Source organism: Dendronephthya gigantea, unplaced genomic scaffold (assembly GCF_004324835.1).
Source record: "Dendronephthya gigantea isolate DGI-Jeju-01 unplaced genomic scaffold, DenGig_1.0 000777F, whole genome shotgun sequence".
In the NCBI taxonomy this organism is placed as follows: Eukaryota; Metazoa; Cnidaria; class Anthozoa; order Malacalcyonacea; family Nephtheidae; genus Dendronephthya; species Dendronephthya gigantea.
The window spans coordinates 6,521-20,805 of NW_021163787.1; the positions used below are offsets into that span (position 1 = coordinate 6,521).

The 14,285-nt window shown below is 36.4% G+C and overlaps 1 pseudogene; it reads right to left on the reverse strand.

The window, feature by feature from the left end:
* Positions 1 to 5,252: 5,252 nt before the first annotated feature.
* On the reverse strand, positions 5,253 to 6,813 carry LOC114544415 (annotated as a pseudogene).
* Between the last annotated feature and the right edge of the window lie 7,472 nt (positions 6,814 to 14,285).

Genomic DNA, 14,285 nt, shown 5'->3' on the forward strand with positions numbered 1-14,285 from the left:
ACATAACAATTCCTGAATGCATATATAACATGTACACTTCATTAGAGGCAATTACACCTGGAGACATGAAAGGATTTTTCGAATATACAGGTTACCTTGAAGTATAGAAAGTCTTACGTAAGCAAAGCCGAGCAGTGGCGAGGGACGAGGCGAGGAAGTAAAATAATGAATACAATTACTGTTTGATCCCCGAGCCGGTGTGAAGCACCGGGCGAGGGTACTAATTCCGCCCGGAGATTTTAATTACGCCCGGGAATGCAAATGCGAAATGAAAGTTGTCCGCCATTATGTCATGGATGTTGGGGGTTTTTGTAAGTTATGCGCATGCGTAAGTTTAAGACGAGTTACAACTGGTAACTAACAAACGTTTGGAAGCATGCGATTGGCTAAATTAAAATTTTGGTTCGCGTCAGCATAACTGATATTTTGAATTATAAAATTTTTAAAAAAAAATTTTTCATTTGGATGGTTTTGAAAATATACGGAAAAATTCAATCGTAAAATTGATCAAAACGTAAAGTAAATGGTGTTTTCGGATCGAAAAACTTTGATTCAAATAGATGTTGAAAAATCAACGATTTTGAAGCATTTTTGGAGTGTTTTTGAACAGGTAAATAGGTAGATTTTGTATTCTAAAGCATGCAAGTATTTTGTAAGTTTATAAATATGTGGATTTATCAACAAATGTATGACACCTCTTTGAATTTATTCGTTGATTTCGTTAAAATGATTTTGATTTGAAAAGTATTTATTTTTAATGGTGAATCTGTTTAAAAAGCAATTGAAATTTCGCTAAAACTGTATTATTTTTAAAGCAATTCGTAGCACAATTATGATTATAGTCGAATTTGATAGCTCGAGAGTAGACTTTATAATTGTACCAAGATATAGGATTTTACTTTGCGACTCCGATCATTCAGCAGAAACGAGTATTATAGAATTTCAATGATGGAAATATATGTTTATTTGGGACTTTGTATGCATGTATTTCTAGTAGCTTTGAATAGAAAAAAGTGATGATTGAACGCACTGTTATAACTTTGAACAGAAGAGACAACATAACCCGAAGCGCGTCTGTTTATGTTTATCATTATCTGTTTATCATTAGCTATAGGATTTGCTAAAAATAGAAATATGTAACATGTCGATTTCAGGAAAAAAAATGTTATAATCAACACAAAGCTGAACGCAAAAGTTCCCAAATTCATGTATGAATTTCATACGAACTTCAGTAAACTTAGATTTTAAATAAATTTTCGGAACTTAATATTTAATAAATTGTACAAACGATAAAGCTCATACCGTTGAAAAATCAAACTCAAAAAAATAAATATGAACTAGCCGCAAATATAATGGTGCATCCCTAAATATCAACGTCCGTCTAATAGGATCAGGGCGCAGACCAAACAATTAACATTTAGTAGCAATATATATAGCATTTGTATTAACGGTGCCATTGTTCTATTTACGCCGACTTTTTAAACATAACAAAGCCGCAGGCGCGTTTGCTTCGCATTGTATCTGGTCTTCGTCCTCACTGCAGTTGACTGATTCTACGCCATCGGAATCGATTTCGATTTCTTGTTGCTGTAGTTTTAGAGCTAAATGAAAATCTTCTTTCTCTTGTTCACCCGGCAAACAATGACTCGCTTGAAGCTTCTTTACATTGACGCTTCACTGGAAATCGTATGGCATATTCTTCCTGGGCTGTTTTTTGACTTGATACACGATGATCGGTGCCTTGCAGTGTTTTCCGAGTATTAGTACTTGTGGCTGTTGTCTTTGATTGTTCCTCTTTCACGACTGTACTTAACATGTTCATTATGTTAGTTCTAGTGGCAAAAGTCCCCTTTAATTGGACCTCTTGCGGAATTGCAAAGGATCATGGTAGTTTAGTAACACGGCAGAATTTTTGTGGGTAGCCGCTGCGCATGCGCGGCTAACCACTATGTCAGAGTCGAAAGTGTCCGCGTAGCATGGAGGGTAGGGTCTTCGGCACTCGTCGGTAATCACTCGGACAGATTGGCGCTGAAGGAAACACTCGAAACATTTCCGACGTTTAATCAGATTTTTATTCGAAGGGGCTGCTTTGAGTTTTGGCAAATTTCTGTATAAAAGTCAAGGTAAAATCAACGTTGCATTATTTGTGTCAATATTTGTCATTTCAATCGCTCATTTGTCCACTGCCGAGCAATTTTGATCACAACCGGATTATACGAGCGTACAAATCTTTAATTAATACTGCGTGGCTTGTTTGCAATTTTCATTGACAATATCTTATCACTGTGGTAATCAGTCCTACAATCAGTCAACATTGAATGCCATCATTCATCATTGATATAAACGTGTATTGCTTCAGTTGTGGTTACCAGGAAGGTATGTCCTAGGACCTAGATTTTCCTCCACATTATTTGAAAGCAATGAATTTGAATGGCACATTATTTGAATGGCACATAAACATTGTGATAGTATATAATTTGAACATACCATAAGCACAATTCACTTTCTTTTGACTCTTAATCAATTGCTTCTTGAGATATGGCAAGCAAAAACCTTGCCATTGTGCAGGTATTAAAGTTAGACCTTGCCATTGTGCAGGTATTAAAATTGAAACCAGCCATTGTGCAGGTATAAATAAAAAGGCAGCCATTTTGCTGATATATTCAAACAAAATATTAAGTTTAAGGCTACAAATATGTGCATCATTATTGAAGTTCATCACTCCAGGAGTGGTTCACACCACAATTTTCTAGACCGTTGAAACAGTTTCTGCTGTCTGAAAGGCAAGCTTTGGTATCAAATACTATTAATGTTTTATATTAATGTATTTTGCTTGTCATATCTTAAGAACCAATTGATTAAGAGTCGAAAGAACAGTGAATAGTGCTTATGGTGTATTCAAATTATATACCATCACAATGTTTATGTGCCATTATTACTGAGACTTTCAAATGATGTATTGGTAGAGGAAAATCCAGGTCCTAGGACATACCTTCCTGGTAACTTCTACTCAGCAATGCACATTTATATCAATGATGAATGATGGTGTTCAATGTTGACTGATTGTTGTACTGATTAACACAGTGATAAGATATTGTCAATGAAACTTGCAAACATGCAAGCCTCGCAGTCTTATTGGACCTAGGAACTAGTGCTATTATCTCCATGCTGATAAGTTATCTGTAATCAACATTGCAAACCACCTGTACCTTCCTTCTGGATCTATGAAATCACATTATCATCTTAGTTATAATGGTGATAACAGATTGTTATTGTCAATAAACTTTGGCAAACAAGCCTTATAATCTTACTGGAGCAATAACCATCCTAACATTTATTAACTTATATAACATTCATTGATCAACAAAATAACCAATGTTGTATGTAACAAAGACATGTTGATAATCAAGGGACATCAAAACAAAATAATTTAAAAACGTCTGAAATCTTCTTTCTCTACTTTTAAACTAAGCTTTATGTTATCAGAGGATTCGTGCCACTATTCTGGAACCTTACTCTCTTTTTTGTTCTCGCCAACTATTCTGCTTAAAAATATGCATTCCTATCTCTTGTAAATCTGCTTTTATGTATGTTTTGATCTGTAGTAAAATGTATTTAATACAGTAAAATATTATAATATATAGATTGTGTAATAAAATAGACTTCTTTATAACTGTATTCAACTAGCTAACTATAGGGCATTTTTGCCGTTTTGTTTGGCATTAGAATGTAAGAGTAAAGGGCATGTTACAAGGTGCAATTTTTCTTGCAACTTGCAATGCAATTCTACTTTTAAAGAGATGTAAATTAGTGAAGAGGCTTCAAAATGTAAGTGTAAGAAACGCCATGCAGTGTAATAAAGACAAAAGTTCGGTAGTTGGCAAATTTACATCTCTCAAAAGAAGAATTTTAATTGCAAGTTGCAAGAAAAATTGCACCGTGTAACAGGGCCTTAAGCATCAGTTGATATTTACTCGCTATTTACTCGTTGATATTTACTATAGCAGCCTGTCGTTTGACATTGAATACAAAATAGGTTTATCGCAGTTAATGTTTACGGCTACCCACATGTACGCATTGCGTACCTATTTTTAATCATTGCCGCTTGCTGTGTTCGAACAGACAAAGAAGCTTTTGATGTGAAAATTTACGGAAAACTTTTATCATTTTGACTTCGGGTAAAGTTTTTTTCAAATCTGTACGTCTTGCTTCATATTTTTTCCTTGTCTCGGGTTTCTACGATGAAAATGTCTTGAAATATTCAGCATGGCGTACAGAGTTGCCGAAGCGTGCTGTGGCTTCGATTCAAGATGGCCAGACACAAATTTTGCTATCTTTTCCAATCGAAAGGTATGTGTTCAGTTAAATTACTTTTAAAATAAGCGGAACAAAGAGGGATCGTTTCGCCGAGTTATACGGCAATCGACTGCTTTCTCACGGCCTGAGACACGAAAATGTTTTCAGACTTAGTCGGTCTAAAATAACACATGTTTGATCAAGTGTTCTTTCCCAAAACCAAAACATTGAGCTTTTTTAGGCGCGAAAAGTTACCGTTTGAAGTATAGAGCTTTCTTGTTTCAAAAATTTTCTGTTGTGTTGAAGTGCTTTTAAGTGCTTTTCATTGCTGCTTATGCGTCTTGGTGGAGTTTTTCAACGACGTAAAATTCACGCGATTCAAAATAAAATTGCTCGCTTGGCCGCCAACCTATTTAGACCGTTTCTGGATATATTTTTCTTGAAAAATGGAAAATAACAATAGTGAAGTAACTAAAACCACTAAAGACAAAAAGTTCGGAGGTACAACTTGTTGTGTGCCACTTTGTAAGAGTAACAGTGTATACCGATCTTATCCATAACAGTGTTATACCGATCTTAGTTCAAATTTCTGCGGATTTCTATTGTTCTCAATAGGGTTTTATTTCGGTTAGAATCTTAAAGCAAGGGGAGGGATTTGATATCTTCTCAGGGAAAAGCGGGGTTCATGAATTGAATTGATGATTAAATATTCACCGGTTTTATCTATATAAAACCCGGCTTTCTGGGTTTTATACAGATAAACCCCAGAAAAGTAAGGTTTTATATAGATAAAACCCAATGCAAAAAAACAACACCCTACACCTTTTTACGCACGCTAAAATTAAATCACGACAAAAAATTAATTACTACAACTAATCTGTTGATAGAGCAGTTGTTCCACACTATCATACTTTCTCAGTCAATCTTTCTCAACACACAAAGTCAAACACGTTAATTCAAAAAAAGTTAAAAATACACTTATCAAAACAACTTCTCTCCCCGTTTTCCATCCGTGCCTTCTTTCTTTCCATATCTTCAAGCTGCTCCTCTTGCTCTGTAGTATTCCTCTTCAAAAGAACATCCTGCACTCGGTCTTCATTCATACTATTCACTTTCGTTTTCTCGCCTGTTCTGACGCCACAATCCATAGATTTGGAAATTGCGATTTTTGTTTGAATATCTGGTCTTTCGTATTTCTGCAACGACCTTACATCCCGATGTCCAGTCCTCTCCATGATAAACTTTTCCGGTACACCTCTTATAAGACCTCTTGTTGCTGTCGTTGCCCTTAAACTATATGGTTTGTGAAATGACCTTCAATACCCGCAGTTTGGCACAATCTACGAACTGTGTTGCCTAACACGTTATGTCCCACTGGATTGCGTGTAAACCATTCTGCAGCAAAGACAGAGTAAAAGCTTGTTACTAAATAAATTCAACAGATTTTGATAAGTTACACTACTTGTAAATAAATAGATTCGAAAACCTACCTTTATCCTCCGTGTTAATCTTCCGTTTCGGAGCTAGGTAGAAACATCCTGAAACATCCATGGGACATTTTGCAACGTACGTTTTATATAAACCGACCAAGCATCTTTGTGGCACATCGGAGTTGCTGTAATGTTCAATTCTCTTTCTCTTCATTGACCTATGTTTCAGACCACCTTGGTTGTTCTTCTCACCAAACGAATTAAACACAAGTTTCTCGGGTTCCGTTTCATTAGCTTCAATTAATGTAAATTGTTCAAATCGTAGATTTCTGTGCTCTTTTCCACTTCGTAATGCAAAGCTCCTCCCAATCAAAAAAATCATCGTATCAAGAAGCACTTGGGGAGACTGGCCACCGAGTAATTTCATATCCCATAATTTGTTTTCTTGCTCTTCTGTAAACGCCTGTGCTTCTCTAACGTTAACACCGTAGCCTTGGCCAGTCAACCTTTTCATCTCGGCGTCTAACGAATCTTGAAACGTTTTGAAGCACGGGTTGTCAAATAAATTTAACTCTGGTCGGCCATTCTCTCTAAAGTGACGTTGTATGCCACAGCACAATTGGTACAACGTGTTTGGAGGGTATGGTTCACCGCAAGGTTTTTTCTTTCGTATTTCCACTACAAATTTTGCGAGCCAGTAATTAAGTTCATTGTTGTTGTTCAAATTTACAATGTCTGGTTCAACAAACCCGTACAAATCTTGGCTGCTTCTTGTGCCTTCGCTATTTCGTATTTGTGCCGACTCTTGCCAAGCACGAACAGCCCAGTTAGTGTTGTGCCTTGTGGCTGCTGGTATACGCTCAGCATTTCTTTTTTGTAGCTCCGCATCGGAAACTGTTGCTATGACTCTCTTCGTTATCTTTGCATCAGCTATGGGCACTCGCGAAAGTTTGTTTTGTTCATCTAAGCTCTCGTCCCCAAAAAGAATTCCGTTTAATAAATCTATATCTTCATCTGATTTTGCCTCCCTAAAAGCACTTTGCGTGATATAGAAATCTAGATCTTCGTCGCTGTTTCTGTCGCTCATAGTTCATCCAACCATCAACATATGCCGCTCACTCTACCATGCATGCTATCAGAAAATTATCCTTATCTACATGTCTAACCTAATTTTTGTATAAATTTAGAGTACTATTAAAACAAAAGCCAAATTAACAATTGTCCTGTCTAATTGACAAAATATTCCCAGAAGTGTTTAACATATGCAGATACAGAGATAGATAATCTGCGGTCGAACAAAAAGATATTCACAAAGCGTGACTCGTAATTTTCTTTAAATTTCTTTTCCGTAGCCTTAACCGATGCTTGAAGTTTTTTCTCCCACCACTTACTGCATTTCTTTGTTTCGCCTTGTCGATTTACTTTACGCTTACATTTATCATTGAGTCGCTAATTAGTAAGGCTCAATCAACTACACGTAGCAAAGGAGCAATCATTCTTAGTAAAATCCTTACAAATTTGAACTAAATTAGTTAATTACCTCGAACATCGGTTTCTTAGCGAGATACATCCCTCGGGAGCGTAGCCCTCATATGATTTATTCGGGTCACGCCCCTCGGGTTGTATCTCGCTAAGAAACCTCGTTCTCGGTAATTAACTCTTACTTATCCATTGTGGATTAGATATCCTGATGCCGGAACGTTCGATAAAAGTTCATGTGTCTGATCGTCCATGGATGACTAACCAACTTAAACGGCTCATTATTCAAAGGCAAAAGGCGTTCTCACGAGGAAAGGATGGTTTATTCAGGCATTTAAGGAATAAAGTAAACCGTGAAAGGAAGCGATGCCGAAAAAGTTATTATCTATCTAAAGTCCGTGGACTAAAGGAAATTAAACCGCACAGATGGTGGCACGAAATCAAACTGTTATGTGGCTCTTCGGAAAAGCATAACCCAGATTTTCGATCAAGCTTGACTACGAACTTAAATTGCAACGATTACGAACTAGCAAATAAGATCAATGAAGCCTTTATCAGTGTTATGGCAGACTACGATCCGCTAACTAATGACGTATGTGTCTTGAAGGAAGACGACGACGAACCAATACAAGTTACCGAAATGTTGGTCGCAAAAACTTTACGTGAATTAAGCGCCACAAAAGCGAATGGTCCGGACAAGTTACCAAACTGGGTACTGAAGACATACGCCGATATATTAGCACCTGCCGTTGCTGATATTATCAACTGCTCATTCCAAACGTGCAAAGTCCCACAAGCATGGAAGATGGCCGACGTTCCCCCCATCCCTAAACAATCAAAGATCACGGACTTTTATAAAGATCTAAGGCCAATTTCTCTGACGTCAACCTTATCAAAAGTGGCAGAAAAATTCATCATTGACAGAGGACTGAGGCCGACTTTCTTAGATCTTTGGATCCATCACAATTTGGTTTTGTACCAGGCTCGTGTACAACGTTTGCTCTTATCTCAATGTTACACAAATGGCTAACTGAAACCGATGGCACAGGCTCAGCGATAAGAGTAGCTTTACTCTATTACAGGAAAGCCTTCGACTTAGTTGATCATAATTTGCTAATTGCAAAATTACTCAGTTATGGTTTAAAACCCACAATCGTAAATTGTATTACGGACTTTCTACGAAATAGATTACAGCGAGTAAAGATATCAACCGAAGGTGTATCTGACTTCCTACAAGTTCCAGCGGGCGTCCCACAAGGAACCAGGATTGGTCCATGGCTGTTCTTAGCCATGATTAACGATCTACGTATCAATGGTTCCCCCACAAATAGTATATGGAAATTTGCAGACGACACGACCATTTCTGAAGTCATCTTAAGGAACATGGAAAGTAGATTACAAGATACAATAGACCAAGTTGCTAAATGGTCCAATGAAAATAAATTTCAGTTAAATCCGATAAAGTGTAAAGAGCTCCGAATTGACTTTACTAGAAGACCCTCTACTAATGATGGTTTGATTCTAAATGGCGAACGCTTTGAACTTGTTAAATCAGCTAAACTACTGGGTATGACCATCACGGAAGACCTAAAATGGAACAGTCATATCGAAAATATTGTATTAAAAGCATCAAAACGACTATACTTATTAAGGCAGTTAAAACGAGCAGGTGTAGATCATTATTCCTTGATTCAATTCTACTTTGCATGCATTAGATCCATCTTAGAATACGGCTGCCAAGTTTTCCACTCAGGCCTTCCTGATTATTTGTCGGTGGATATGGAACGTGTACAAAATCGAGCCTTGCGGATAATCTACCCGGAATCAAGTCCAAAAGTCGCATTAAAAGAAGCAAAATTAAGGAAGCAAACACTGAAGGACAGAAGAGAAAAGTTATCACAAAAGCTATTCTCGTCCATCGAAACAAAAGATGATCATAAATTACACCATTTACTACCTGAAGAAAACTTACCAACACATAATTTTAGAGAACTGAGAAGATTTAATCTTCCCATTATTAATACGAATAGGTTATTGAACTCTTTTATTCCAAATTTTGCGAAAAAATCAAAACTTTAAGCATTTTAGTATAGTCTTAGTATTAATACTTTATTTTAGCGGAACATTTTACAGTAATCTTAAATTTAATAGAATTTTATAGCAAAATGTTGTAAGTATAGTAAACATATTCCATATTTTACCTAAATTTCTTTGCCTGTAAATTTAATTGTAATTCAGTCGTAAGACTGCAAAAATTGATCAATTAGACATTAACATAACATCAACATTAACATTAACATTAAAAATCCAGGGTTGTCTTTTCACAAATTTCCCAAAGATTCAAGCTTGAGAGAAACATGGCTAAACTTATTACATATAAGTAAACAACCTTTGAAAAGAAATCCTTTGGTTCATTACCAACAATTGTTAAATCGTCGAGTAGACAAACAGTGAACAGTAGGGAAGGTAGAGAACATATTTCAAGCTGCTATTCGGTTCAAAACTGTGAAAATATTAATTAAACTACCATACCTGAAAAACTTACAACTGACGAAGAAAAATAAGAGTCAGACTATGAAAAATTGAAAGTTGAACATGCTGAATTACAAAGAAAATATAATGACTTCTTGCCAGTAATGCAAACTTCAAATTTTATACTGGTTTTCAAAATTATCAGACATTTAAAGTTTTCTTTGAATACCTGCAACCGGCATGTGATTTTCTAAGCTATACTGGTTCAAGTAAAAATGTAGAATATACATCAGAATCTCAAACAAAATTGGGACGAACTAGGTCAATGTCACCAGAACAAGAGTTGTCCATGGTTATTGTACGTTTACGATGGGGGCTTATGGGAACAGACATAGCAAATCGATTTGGGATTTCAGAAGCCCACGTCTCTCGTATCTGGACAACCTAGATAGAATTTCTGTATCACAGGTTGCGAGCCATTCCCATTTGGGCATCACGTGACTATGTACAACAAACTATGCCACAGGCTTTTAAAGACACCTGCCCAAATACTCGTGTAATCATTGATTGCACTGAACTGTTTATTGAAATGCCAACTTCCTTCAGAAGTCAGTCAGCCACATTTTCGTTTTATAAAAATCAGAACACTGCTAAGAGATTGCTTGGTATTTCCCCTGCTGGATATCCAACATTTGTGTCTGAGTTGTATGCTGGGCAGTCTAGTGATAAGCAAGTAACCAAAGATTGTGGTATCCTCAAATTACTTGAGCAAGGGGATGACATTATGGCAGATAGGGGGTTTGATATAGAAAGTGAGATGCCAGTTGGTGTGGGGCTGAATATACCACCATTTTTGAATGGTGCCCCTCAACTTTCACTAAGCGATGAGACGAAAACACGGAAAATTGCAGCTGTCCGAGTGCATGTGGAAAGAGCAATAAGACACATTAAAAGTTTTAGAATGATCAAAAACACTTTTTCTTTAACAATGTCATCAGACTTGAACAAAGTATGGGTCATTTGTTCTTATTTAACATTATTTTGTCCACCTTTGATAAATGATTGTCACTGTGAATTAGAACAAGAAATTGAATAGTTTTATTGTTTTGCCAATTTAGGGTAAATATATGTGAAATAAAATATCGTAGGTTTTGCTAATATTGTTTTGTACCATAATTCATGACCAAAGTAAATCCTTTCACTAAATATTTCTTTTCTTGTGTACACAATAAAATCCCCCCATTTAACCTTGCAGGTAGCCATAAGCCCTTGCACTTCGCCACACCTTTGTGGCATGTTACATGAAGTAGATAATCAGCATTGCATGTTAGACTCACTTCCGGCGCTTTCGCGCGCTTTCCTGGGTTCGTTGTTGTTCATGTTTTGGTGAATGTAAATACGAATTGCATTCGAAGCAGACTTATATTATATAAGAGATTATACTTGTGTTTTGAGTTATTCTTGCGTATTGGCGCTTGGTAATAGTAATTGTGGTTTCTTTTTATTTTTTATAGTTGGTTTTGATTGTTTATCATTAGGCACACTTAAAAAAATGATGAGTTCTCACAGGCATAATTAATTGTCTTTTTCTTCTTGGAGAATGGACATTTAACCTCACCTACCCCAAATGGTGTGGTCTCTGCAGAATCATATAATAGGCAGTCTGGACTGGCACCAAGCCATGGTGCTTCTGCATTAACAATTAATCCACAATCAACACAAGCTGACATAGATTTGTCACTGCTTATTTCTTCCATGTATTTTGTTATGGCAGTTTGTTCATTAGTTTTACCCAACAAACATGGTTCAGGTGTTTTTGATGTGTTTAATGAAGGTGAAAGGATTTTTATTAGTAGCGACTTAAGAAAGATTGATTCTTTACGTTTCATAACTGAACCAAAATTTGAGGCAGTCAAGCGAGACTGCCTTTCTTGAAACCACTGCATGCAATCTGACTGGCCCCTTGTGTTGCACTCTATGTCAACCATTTGTTGTTTGGTTTTTAAATAAAGTGTCTTTGGTAAATTGTATATATTTCTGAGAAGGCAAATGCTTGCATACTTCAGCAAAATCAGGAATAAGTACTTCTATAAAATGGACTCTCTAATGTTGTCATTATAAAGTTGACTTGCATGCAAGTTAGAATCGGTAAATGCTCTTTTTGAAGGCAACCCTTCCAAAAATTGTTCATGTTCGCATGGGTGATACTTGTTTGACTCTAGAAGGCCTTGAAAGTACTGGCAAGTGTCTACAGATTTCAACCCATCACCTAATTTTTTTTAAGTCAATTTCACTGACATCTTTAGCAAAAGCTGGTGTTGGGTTGTTGTACACAGTTTGGTGCACTTTGTCTTTTTTGCAGGTTGCCTTGTTAAATTTAACTTGGCCAAACAATAATGCAGATTCAAGTTTTTCACTGGAAGGAGCATGTCACTGCTGTAGTAATTGTGTACATGTCAAATCGTCTGGTATTTCTGTTAACTGAAGTTTAATAAAGTCTAAAATTTTAAAAAGCAAAGCAGCCACATGCTCGCAGCAACCACCTTTTCCAGCTTTACATGAGCAACTTGCATCAGTTACTTTACAAGTGTCCTGGCGTAGGTGCACATAAACTGAATAGTTCGCCTTTTTCATCAAAGCATGCACATTACTTTTCACCAGGAAAAACTTTTCAGCGCCCTTAGGGACTGGTCATAATTTAGCAGGGGGGTGGGGAGGTGGAAATAGTGGGGGGGTCACATATTTTTTAGCCAGAAAAAAGGGGGGTTCATAAAATGTTAGACAGTTATAAGGGGGGGGGGGTTGCTTATTTCTGGTTGTAATTATTTCTTTTATACATGCTTAGACTTTGAGTTGCACTGCATAAGCTTTGCTTAGAACATTAAACAAAATTAGTTATAGAATTTAAAATGAAAAGTTATATAAGTCACTGTGTTAAAATATTTATATTTTAAATAGCAGGGTCTTTCACTAGAAATAACTAACATATTATGTTTAAAACCAAATTTTAACATATGAATATGTCAAGGGTGGGTAGTATCGGAGTTGTTGGAGTTTGCAACTGTAGCGAACTACAATTTGCGAGTAACTGTATAGACTACTTTTTAAAACTGGTAGTTTGAAGTTGTCGCGAACTATATTTTCTATATTAAAAGTAGCGAAGTAGTTGATTACTTTTTCAACAACAATCGCTATTCGCCACTTTTCGATTTTTTAATATCCCTCGACTATATACTCTATAGTTCATACACTATAATACAAAACTAGTCATTTAATATACCATGTCAAATCTCGTTTGGACCCACATTTTGTTCTAGAATTCTTTGGCTCATCCGCCATTAATCCATAGTATCAGAATATATGAGCATATTATGCTTAACATTTCATATGTTTAAAACATGTGAAATCAATATAAATTACAAACACGGATACCAGGAATTTTGTTGTAGCGAAGTAGCGAATACTTCGCTACATTTTTCTAGCGATATAGCTGTACACGTAGTCAAAAGAACCAAACTACATATTTTTGACAATAGCAGTAGTTGTAGGTGACTACATTATTTTAAAATAGCAGTAGTTGTAGCGAACTACACAAAACTTGTAGTCTACCCACCCTTGGAAATATATAAGTGGACGTATATAAATTAATTTTATTACTTTATATAAACGTTGTCAGAAAAATTTTTGAAGGTGTAATTACTATTTTGAATTGACGGTGCAGATTACAGTAGTTTCTCATTTTGAAGCAGTGTTTATCAAAACGTTGACGGATGGGGGGGGGGCATTTTTACCGTCTCGAACAAGGGGAGGGGGCATGATTTTTTGTGGATAAGGCAAGACAGGGTTGCAAAATATCATTCCTTAAAATATTGAATTACACCTCCCCACCCCCCTGCTAAATTATGACCAGTCCCTTAACGACGTTAGCTTTTACTAAAATTTGGGTAACCATCTTTTCTTTAAAGAGTTGGTATATATACCCACACTTTTTTGCTTGTGAGCATTTGGTGGCTTTCCGTGTTTGGCTGAACTATCAGTTATCAAATGTTTTGTGAGTAATTCATGGGTGAAAGCGGAAATACCACTCAAGTTTCTGGTCCACAAAATAGACTTTGAGCAAAGGACCTCTTCGCCGTTTTCCATTTTTCAAGAAAAATATTCAGAAACGGTCCAAATATGTTGGCGGCCAAGCGAGCAATTTATATTTTGAATCGCGTGAATTTTACGTCGTTGAAAAACTCCACCAAAACGCATAAGCAGCAATGAAAAGCACTTAGAAGCACTTCAACACAACAGAAAATTTTTTAAACAAGAAAGCTCTATACTTCAAACGGTAACTTTTCGCGCCCAAAAAAGTTCAATGTTTTGGTTTTGGGAAAGAACACTTGATCAAACATGTGTTTTTTTAGACCGACCATATGTGAAAACATTTTCGTGTCTTAGGCCGTGAGAAAGCAGTCGATTGCCGTATAACTCGGCGAAACGATCATCCTCTTTGTTCCACTTATTTTAAAAGTAATTTAACTGAACACATACCTTTCGATTGGAAAAGATAGCAAAATTTGTGTCTGGCATTTTGAATCGAAGCCACAGCACGCTTCGGCAACT